The sequence below is a fragment of the Petaurus breviceps genome, unplaced genomic scaffold (genome assembly GCF_028583685.1).
Source record: "Petaurus breviceps papuanus isolate PSGF00001 unplaced genomic scaffold, PetGlider_PUasm1.0 188, whole genome shotgun sequence".
Lineage (NCBI taxonomy): Eukaryota > Metazoa > Chordata > Mammalia > Diprotodontia > Petauridae > Petaurus > Petaurus breviceps.
In genome coordinates this window covers 41,165,612-41,176,907 of record NW_027185804.1, presented here as the reverse complement: position 1 = coordinate 41,176,907, position 11,296 = coordinate 41,165,612, and the positions used below count along the sequence as shown (strand labels likewise).

Sequence of the window (11,296 nt, the reverse complement as noted above, 5' to 3'; positions counted from 1 at the left end):
TTAATCTTGACAATTGCATAATCATTACAACATTTACAGGGGATATATGTAGATAGAGGGTGTGGTTATAAATTAACTGATATGATGTTAAAAACCTAATTAAGGTGTGCAAAAGTATTTTAATGGGAAAAGAGGAAAGGAGGAGTCAGAAAAGGATAAGTTACATCACATGAAGAGGCACAAAAACATATTAGAATAGAGGGAATGAAGGGAGGGAGATGAGCACTGTATGAGCTTTACTTTATTGGTTTTCATTCAAGGAGTGAAGAACAGTTAAGAATAGGAATCTAATGTGAAGAGACACAAAAAACTTTTTGTAGGAGAGGAAAGAGGGGAGGGAGAAGAGCATTTTTTGAAAATTACTCAAAAAAATTTTAAAAAAGAAAAAAAATTACTCTCATCTAATTTGGTTCAAGGAGGATTTACAATCGCCGTCGGCGATATGGATATTGTGTTGGTTCTAAATCATGATTCAATAAAAATTATATGTAATAAAGGGCCATGGAAAGATAATCTAATTTGTTAAATATAGAAATCTAACTTGCTGTATAAGCCATACAAGGGGAAAGGGGAAAGAAACAGGTGGGTAGTTAAGAGGGAGGGAAGAAGTAGTAAGGATAAAGTTAAGAAAATGGAGGGGAGCTGATAGGGAGGAAATATTGAAGGAGGTGATGGTCAGAAGCAAATCTCTTTTGAGGAGGGAAAGGAAGAAGGGAGAAATAAAAACATAAACAGGGGGAAAATTGGATGGAGAGAAAGACACAGATAGTAATTATAACTGTGAACATGAATGGAATGAACTGTGCCATAAAAGAGGCAGAAAGTAGAATGGATTAAAAACTATAATCCTAAAATATTTTGTTTGCACGAAACATAATTGAAATAGGGGGATACACACAGGGTAAAGGTAAAAGGCTAGAGTAGAATATATTATGCTTCAGAGGAAGTAAAAAAAAAAAAGCAGGGTAGCAATCCTAATCTCAAACAAAGCAAAAGGAAAAATTGATCCAATTAAAAGGGATAAGGAAGGAAATTCTATCCTACTAAAAGGCACCATTGACAATGAAGTAATATCATTACCAAACACACATACACCAAGTGGTATAGCATCCACATTCTTAGAAGAGAGGTTAAGGGAATAATAGGAAGAATCAGATAGCAAAACTATACTAGTGAGAGACCTCAACTTCCCCCTCTCCAAACTCAATAAATCTTACCTCAATATAAACAAGAAAGGAATTAAGGAGGAGAATAGAATTTTAGGGAAGGAAGATAAGAGAGACCTCCGGAGAAAACTGAATGGGAATTAAAAAGAATGCACCTTCTTCTCAGTGGTACATGGCACATACACAAAAATGTATGTACTAGCATATAAGAACCTCACAATCCAATGCAGAAAGGGAGAAATATTAAATGCATCTTTCTTTTTTTCAGTCATGTATAATGGTTATTGGAAGTTGATGATCTTCCCTGCCCCTTCATAAGCCTAAGGGAATTTGAAGACCTTCTTTGTTTCAAAGATTTTTCCTGTCCTCTAATATGCTGAATGTAATCACGTGGAGCCTGTGGTGGGAGAATTTTGCTGAAGGGTGGAACAGAGCCCACAAGAAGGTGGAAGTCAGAGCAGTAAGAGCTGGAGGAAGGAGAGGATGCATCCAAGGAAATAGCTAGGCTTGTGAGTGTTGGAAGGCTAAAGGATGATGTGGTTCTCTGCTGAGCTGTGAATTAACTTCTATGTGAATTCTGTGGTGTATTAACTTCTATATTGCTCTGATATATTCAGTTTCCTAGTGTTGGGATTTGGTTTTCTGATATCTGAATAAATGCTTTCCTTCTGTCTTCTATGTAGAGAGTCTGAAATATTTTGTGATTGAGAACTATGCCATCATATTTACAGTCATGATCAGGGCTATTGATATTGTGTTGGTGCTATTTCACGAAGCAATAAAAAAATTATGTAATGAAGGGCTATGGAAAGATAGAATAAAAACTAATTGGAAAATAAAAAAAATCTAATTTAAAAAAATTAGTGGGTCAAACAACAAATCATAGAAACAATAAAAATTTCATTCAAGAGAATGACAATAATGAGAAAATACACTAAAACATATGGGACGCAGTGGAAGTGACTCTTAGGAGAAGTTTTATATCTCTGAATGCTTACATGAATAGTAAGATAGAGAACAGGGTGATCTACTAATTGGGCATGCAATTGAAAAAGCTAGAAAAAGAATAAATTGAAAATCCCCAAATAAATACCAAATTAGAAATGTTGAAAACCAAAGGAAAGATCAATAAAATTGAAATTAAGAAGACTATTGAGCTAATAAATAATGCTAAGAATTGATGTTATGAAAAAACAAAAAAATGGATAAACCATTAGTCAATTTGATTTAAAAAAATAAAGAAAATCAAATTAACAGTATCAAAAATAAAAACTGTGAATTTACTTTCAATGAAGAGGAAATTATAATTAGGAATTACTCTGCCCAATTGTATGCCCAGAAATTTGACAATGTTACTGAAGTGGATGAATGTTTACAAAAATATAAATTGCCCAGATTAACAGAAGATGAAGTAAAATTTTGCATTCCCATTAGAGCTTGTAAGGACTAATGAAATAACCTACTAATTTCCTGCTTCCAGTCACTATCTCCTCAAACCAGCCTCTATCTGTCACATAATTTCCATAAACACATATTTGATCATGGCACTACCCAATATAGTAACCATCAGTCATTCTCTATTACTCCTAGGATCAAATATAAATTCCTCAGTTAAAACATTTGTGTTATGATTACAGAATACAAAAATACAGTGTGACTGTGTTCTTTGAAATTTTTTCAATGTTTTACATTCTTACAAGGAAAAAAAAATCAGTGGATAGGGAAAGTAGAAAGTTTGGGACTTTGAAAAAAGTTTTTTAAAATTAAAAGAAATATCATTAGCGGAAGATAACATATTTTCATTAATCATCTATAATAGAAGTATGATATCTAAAAGAAACTGACACTCCTATAAGGTTAAGGTAAATCCTTAAATAGACAAGAAGTAAAGGGATCTGAAGAAATTGTTTTCAAAAACAGAAATCAAATAAGAAAAAGGAAATGAAATATGTAGTATCTCTATTCTTACCAAAACGTTAAATTATATAGGAAGTGGAAATTTAAGATTGGAGATATTATAAGAAGGCAAATGTATTGATATGTCTGTAAAATCATTCACCCCTTCTGCAAAACATGTTGATTTAATTTAACAAAGGATTCAAATGTTCATATGCCTCAAACAAGCTATCTTACTATGGAATATGCACCTAAAATGCAAATAACAGGAAGAAAATTTTACCAAAATACATGGGGATCATTATTATTAAAAACATGTTTATTCTTATTTTTGGTTCTACATGTTTGTCAATTATTTTCCAATCTCCATTATCCTTCCTGCTTGTTTGGATTCTTGGAATTTCTACCCCAAATCCTTTTTTCTATCTCATGGTCATTGATACTCTGGATAATATCCCACATTACCAAAACCTAAATCTGTTACATAATTTTTCTAATAATTCTCTCAGGAGAAAGGATGTGTAAGCATCTTTAACTTCATATTATTCAAGCATCCAGATTGTTAGACTTACAATAGGACTTCCTAGTATTCACAAAGTTAATCTACAGTAAAGATGCATCTGGGATCCAAGGTCTCCTGATTCTATTCCCAGAGCTTTAATAACATCACCAGTGAGTCCCAGGACTCTAAATGACTACACAATATGATGATCTTTGACTTTGAACTCACTTTTGGAAATAAACTATTCTCTAATTAAAAAATTAAAAGTGGCCTGGAGGAAAGCTATTCTTTCTGATCAGAACAGGTCAGGAATCATTTGCACCTAAAGAGTTCCAGTGGATTTGAAAAGAGTCAACATCATTAGAAGTTGACATTATTACCAGGGTCAGCTTATGGTACAGAGGTAATTATTATAAATGCATATACATATTGCCTTTGATTTGTTGTTTCAACAATCTTCACAAAAGAAATGTGATAATATATTTCCTCCCACCTGAGAAAGGTAAGCATTAAATATTTTGCTGCTACAATATGAACTGCTCTGGCATGGACAATGTTTGTTTGAGATCCAAGAGATCTCAAAGATCTTTGGCATTTCTAAAATCTGTGATTCTCTCAAGGATTCAAAATTCAGAAAAGAGAAGATAATCATTCACATAGAACTTTGGCTTGAAACTTCATAGAAAAAAAAATTAAGATGTGCCTTGAATGGCTCTTTGTAGATTTCAAATTTGAATTACTCTCATATACGTTAACATATCTGCAAAGTTCTCTGAAAAGTGAAAAATCCTTCATACATATCTGGGATAATTGTATTGATATACCTATGATTAAAGTTAACAGTTAATAACTGAGAATTTGTTTAAATCATTCTTATCTTATTGATTCCAAAGGAAAATGTTGAAATCCAAAAATTAATGAAGTAAAGAGAAATCAGTATTTACTATGGAAACTTAGACATCCTTCTTTGTTTAAGTTTATAGTTTCCTGGTGAAGATGACATTTCTCATTATTTTCCATTCTGCTTTTAATGATTCTTCTAATATGATTAAATTCTAAGAGATGAACTGCCCAAGTCTCACATCTAAAATTGCGCCCGAAGAGCCTATTCCTAAGTGGTTTTTGGCATGGACCCTCAAGAACCTCATAGCAATCAGACCAAAGTGTTCTTACTGATTCAATTACATAGCCTAGTTCCTTTTGAGTATGAATCTCTTGATAGTAAGCAATATCTCCATCTGTCTATCTGTCCATCCATCCATCTGTCCATCTATCTTTGGATAAAACTGAGTATAAAATTTCTTTTTAAAATACAGTAGAACTTCGGTTTATGAATTTAATTTGTTCGTAGACTCTGTAAGTCATGTGATTTGTTCATTTTGCAAAGCAAATTTTCACATAGGAAACAATGTAAAGTGAGATGATCTGTACCACCTCCCCCAAAATATTCATAAAAAATTATTTATAATTTTAAGTAAGTTTTTGTCCCTAATGCACCTGAAATCCAATAACAATGATTAGTACACAATATAAACTGAAAATAAAACAAATTAACCTGTATTTTACCTTTGAGAAGAGTCGCTTGGCTGTCATGAGGGAGAAGACAGGGAGGCAGGGTGGGGGTAGGGGGAGGTGGGGTAGGGAACTGAAGGACTCCCAGACAGTGTTGAGGTCTGAGGACCGGGGTCAGAGGTTGTGGCTAATGACTGGGGTCAGGGGACCAGGGGTGGCCTTGGGCCTGGGATGGGGGAAGGGATTTTGCTTCTGCTGCTGCCACTCACAGCCACATTGGATAGCACCCTCCCTTGGGGTCCCTAGCCCAAGGTCACAGCCAGTCCTTGTAAACCACACTTCCCCCCCTCAAGGCCATAGGCATAGGTGGGGCCGCCTAGGATATCTAGCCACTGATTCTGAGTAGCAAGTATGTGAAGCTGAAAGTGAGGAGCTGGCTCCCTTACACCCCACTGCAGACCCTGACCAAGCAGGACCCCATACTCAGAGCTGTGCTCAGTGGCCGCATGGGGGGACTCACAGACACCAAAGACTGGGTGCTGACTGACAGGAGTGGGTATCATTTTGGGACACTGTTGAACTACCTTCTAGATAGGTCAGGACCTCTTGCAAAGATCTCTTGGGAGCTGGTGAGGCAGGATACCAGTTGGGGCAGGGGATAACTGAGGATTGCCAGTTGACTTTACAGAAAAAGAGTGAGAGCCTTTCCCCACTCTGCCTTCTTCGCATGGTGACATCTCAACAGGGAGAGCAGCAGCTTCTGGCTTGCACCTTGTCCAGGGAGGCATAGTAAACCAGGTTACTTGTAAACTGAGGCTCTACTGTTTATTGATGTACAGATTATTTTATCTGAGAAAATCAGGACAAGAACATTTTTTCTGCATATTTCCCTAAGGGGGGAACTATGGTACAGAGATGACATGAAATAACATTCATGTTTCACAGATTGTTACAGAGATAGCATTAGAACTCAGGACTACTGATTCCTGGGTCAGCACTTCAGTGTTTCATCCACAATACAGGAGACATTGTACACATAGAGTTGGTTGGGGATAGATGGTGACAAGCATAAGCAAGGGACTTCTGTAAAATCAGTCATTAATGAAACAATCATACTGAAGTGAGCCTATGTTTTGACCTTTCTTGACTTTGGCTTTGAGCAGCCAGCTTTTAGGGAAGTATCCAGAGGAGGGAACTACAGGAATCTGCATGTGCTCTAATCATACCTCCTTAGTACTAAATCCATCTCCTCATAATGGATATATGGAGTACCTGATAGCAGCTGAAAGGCATGCTCACTAACCTGTCCCTTGTCTGAATTGTGAACCAATCACAAGAAAACATCCCCTCCCCCTTTGCAAATAACTATTAGTATTGTCTTTCTCTTATTACAAAAACATCAATAAAAATTTTCTCCATTTGAATCCTGTGCTGATCTTCACTGATCAGCCCACCAATGTGTTTCTACCCTGGCATTTAAAAAATAACTTCTTTGAATAATTGTCTATGAGCTTTGCCTCTTTAATCAGGGTGAAGGCCTGAACGTAGAATTTTCCTTTTAACAAACTGAAAGATAAAGAGAGGGGAGAAGATGGTATGGAATAAATAAGTTTTGATGAAAATTCAAAAATTATATAGGATTTTATTCCCTCATTCATTACTCCTGGTGTTTTGTCATGCATACAGGGACTTAGGAGACCCTGCTGTCCCTCTAACTTCTTGGGTCATTTCACTGACAAGATATAGCAATGGCTTCCTTCACACAGAAATATTCAAGCTGTTACCCTCACCTTCCAAATTACTACTCATCAGAAGCTACCCACTTAGTGTCCCATGCTCCCAGTGAGATTTGGAAGCCAAATTTGGGCTTCCCCAAATGAGAACCATTCACATTTAAATATTCTATGTGGTGAAAAGAGGGAAAATTAATCAAAATCTAATTGCTAGTAGTGACCTTTCAGTTGATGAAATAAAGTGATATTTTTGAATAGAATGATTTTTCATCATAGGATCAGATTTTCACAGATGAAGGGGATCTTAAAGGACATCTTTTCCACCATTTCATTTTAAGGAAGAGGAAACTGAGACTTGGAGGTTAAATGATTTGTCCTCAGCCATTTAGAAAGTAAGTCATAAAGACATTCACTTCACCTTGCTGACTAGTGTCTGTCAAATTCTATCATCAGGACAATGAACTACAAGTATTAATAATCAAGAAACAATTATTAAGGATGACTACATTCTAGCTATTTAATCCTTATAAGGCATGGTCTTTACATTCTACACTTTAACACCTCATTGGAAGCCCAGGACAAGCTTTTACAGAATAGCAAGAATGTTACAAGACAGTACACTTTGAACAATGAATGTGTGAAACAGCACCAGGTCCTGTTGTAATGCAAAGAAGGTAGAGACTAATGTGGGTTTAGATAAAGTGGTGGTGGGGCGAGCTGGGAAGGGAGTCAGAGAAAGCTTCAAAAAAAATAATCTTGAACTTCTGGATTACTAGAGTTCTGAGAAGAGTAGAGAATACTTGAAAGCTTTCCAGATAAAGCAAATAGTGGAACCAAGTTTAAAAATCAGAAGAGCACATTCTTTATAAGATCACTCTAATTGATAGAACTATTGACATTTCCTCTTTACCTATACCGTGTCCTTCATTGAGTAAGTCACTCATATTGGGAAGGTGGGGGAAGAACAAGGGTTTTTTTTTTTCATTTATTATAGATCAGACATCATTCTAAATGCTTTAAAAATATTTTTATTTGATCTTCATAATAAGCCTCTGGGATAAGGGTATTAATATGCCCATTTTACACTGCAGGAAACTGAGGCACAGAGTAGTTAAGTTATTTACCCAGGATCAAACAACTAGGAAGTTGAGTAAGCCCAGTGCAGCGCTCTGTCCTTTGCCACCTAGATACCTTCCACAAGTTGTTAAAGGATCAGGACCAGAATTCCAAGCAAGTGGTTCCCAGGGGAGCAGACCAGGAAGCTAACTCAATAAAGAGCACATTGTATGCGTATAATTGAAGGGGGATGAAGAAAGGATTAAGGATTTGACCATGATAATAAGACTCAGAAAGAAGTAAGGTAAAGAACACTACATTAGGGGAGCAGAAAAATAAAACTGACTCCTTCAAATGACCCTGAATCTTATTTTGCTCCTCACTATGTTTAGGGCAGTGCTCTGGGGTCACCCAGGTGCCCTTCTGACTTTTCCTTGGGGAATACAATATTGAAACTATTTTCATAATAATGCTAAAATGATCAAATTTCCAGTATGGTTAAATATTGTAGATATAGTCCTAATTAAAAAAATAAAAATAAAAGGGTCCAGGTGGAAAAGTTTCTCAATAAATGTTAAGTATATGAAAGTGTCCTGAAAGGAAAGAGTTTGAGAATAATTGCCTGAGGGTACTTCGATGTTTGGTTCTTAAAGACATTTATAATCCTGTAACTGATGATATTATGATAATGATATAAGCATTGAGTTCATAAATACCACTTAGGATGATTTCTCAGTTTTCACTGAGAATCAATTCAAAATAAATGTCCTACAAAGAAACCAAATTTTAATTAAAGGAAACATTAAGACTAAAAAAAACTCACTTGTTAGACCTTGATTACAATAACTTCCATAGCAAACAATTCCTGTTTTAATCACCATAAGCTTTTTGATGGAGTTCAGTTATAAATGGTTTTAAAAGAAGTTGTTTTGAAACTAATTATTTACATGTAATATTTAGTGAATTGTTGTGAGCATTATTTTTTAAATTAGAACAAAAGATTATATGGAAATGTGAGCCAATCTTTAGTTTCATTTGAAGGATTTTGGGGAAAATCCTAGCAAATACAGATGGGAATAAAACATACTTCACAATTAATTAAAAAAATAACACTAGGTCTGTACAATATAGAAAGCTTTTTCTCATGGAAATTGAAAGTTATTAGCATTTTCTATGAGTGCCTTTATTAAAAAGTTATTCTTAAATAATAATTATTGGCATTATATCATTGCTATTATTATTGTTATTAGATAAATAGATTACGAGACAATGTGGTTGGTAATGGTTAGAAAACTGGATCTTTTAATCAGGAAGATAAGGACTCAAGTTTGACCTCTGATACATATTGACATTATGATCCTGAAGTAGTCACTAAACCCTTTAGACATATAGGAAACTCTCTGAGTATAATTTGCAGAGAAGGCACCAGTGGTATCATGGTTTTATACCATTTCACTAAAATGAATAGTAGATATAAATGGTTGTTTAATTGTTAAGTTGAAATAAGTTTATATAATAAAGAATGCCAGAGATAAGAGGGAACAAAGAGACCAACTAATTCCCTTTTTTTCATTTAAAGGAAAGGAAACAAAGTCACAGCTTAGGAAAGAATCTTCACTACCCCAAATTCACTGTTCCCCAAGATGGGAGGCACAGGCAACATGGAAATAACTAATGTGAGTGTTGTGGTTGAATTCATTCTTCTGGGATTTGGGGACCTTCTCAACTATCAAGGCTTTCTATTTAGTATTTTCTTACTCATCTATATAAGTATTCTGGTGGGAAATGGCCTCATCATTATAATTACCAAGGTAGATCCCACTCTCCAAACACCGATGTATTTTTTTCTCGGACACTTTTCCTTTATAGAAATCTGTTACACATCAGTGACACTTCCCAGGATGTTAAAAAACCTTTTGACTCAAAAGAGAAATATTTCTTTCTTAGGATGTGCCACACAACTTTGTTTCTTTATTATTTTGGGAGGCACTGAGTGCTTTCTTCTAGCTGTAATGGCTTATGACCGTTATATGGCCATCTGTAATCCTTTGAACTATCCTCTTATTATGAACCAAAAGGTGTGTGTCCGTTTGGTGGTTGGCTCCTGGATGAGTGCAATTCCTATTCCAATAGGACAAACTTACCAGATTTTCTCTCTGCCCTTCTGTGGTTCTAACCACCTTGATCATGTCTTTTGTGATGTTCCTCCATTACTAAATCTTGCCTGTGGGGACATGCTGGTGCTTTAGTGTCTGCTTTTGTTCCATTTCTAATGATACTTGTGTCCTACATCAAAATTATTGCCACAATCCAGAAGCTTCCATCAGCCATAGGGAGACAGAAAGCCTTCTCCACTTGCTCTTCACACCTCATAGTGGTTAGCCTGTTTTTTGGGTCAGGTCTTATTTCATATTGTTTACCAAATTCCATAAAATCAGCAGAAATAGACAAGGTTCTATCTCTTATCTACTCCACTGTGACCCCAATGTTCAACCCCCTGATATACTGTCTGAGAAATAAAGATGTTATTATGGCAGTGAAGAAATTCCTACCAAAGTGACTTAGGTCAGTGCTTCTTAAACCGTGGGTATGGGATCACATAACTGAATGTGAGGCTTGCAAAAAATCTGGCAACAGTAAAAGGTTTCTGAATGCGTAAGAACCAAAAATTATTTCAAAATCAAATACGTAATGAATCCAACAGGTTTCTGGTAGTCCTTGCCCATGTTGAATTGTGCAAGCTCACAGCAGCCTTGGTTCTGAACACACAACATGTGCTTTTTGCCCTGCACATACCATCACACCACACATGATGAGAAAGACTTCTGTTCAGATTCGAGACTATTATATGTTATTAAATGCAGTGTTTTTACTGTACACACAAAATGATTAAATGAATTTGACTTGGGATTAGGACAGGATTTCCAACAATTTCTTTTTATTTGTTACCACTTATTTCTACTTACTTCTTATGACATACTTCTGTCATTTTGTACTGTGTATTTATGTGAAGCAACATTCTCAGCATTGATGATTATAAAATCAAAATATCAATCAACTCTGAAAAATGTAGATGCTTTATGTCCTGTAGTAACAAAAATCTTCCAAGAGTTAATCCTCTATGTTAAAATAAACAAGAATAACCATATTATTAGTATTCAAATTGTTTTCATCTTTAATAATTAATAAAATTATATGTATATGAAATAATTGTTTTAAAATGATTTTTTTATCAGTAAATGTTTGATTTTTTGCCCATTTTTATATATCTCTATACCCTGGGTTACATAAAATATTCTCAGTCAAATAGGTTGCTGATGGAAAAAAAAATGTTTCAAAAGCCCTGACTTGGGTCATGAATCACAGAGGTGAACTGGCAGAATGCCATTTCTTCATTGTCTGTGTCCCATTTGCTGTAGGATTTTACACTC

The 11,296-nt window shown here is 35.3% G+C and overlaps 1 pseudogene; it reads left to right on the top strand.

The window, feature by feature from the left end:
- The first annotated feature begins 9,526 nt into the window (after nt 1-9,526).
- Nucleotides 9,527-10,425, top strand: LOC138163558 (olfactory receptor 10AG1-like; annotated as a pseudogene).
- Nucleotides 10,426-11,296: the final 871 nt, after the last annotated feature.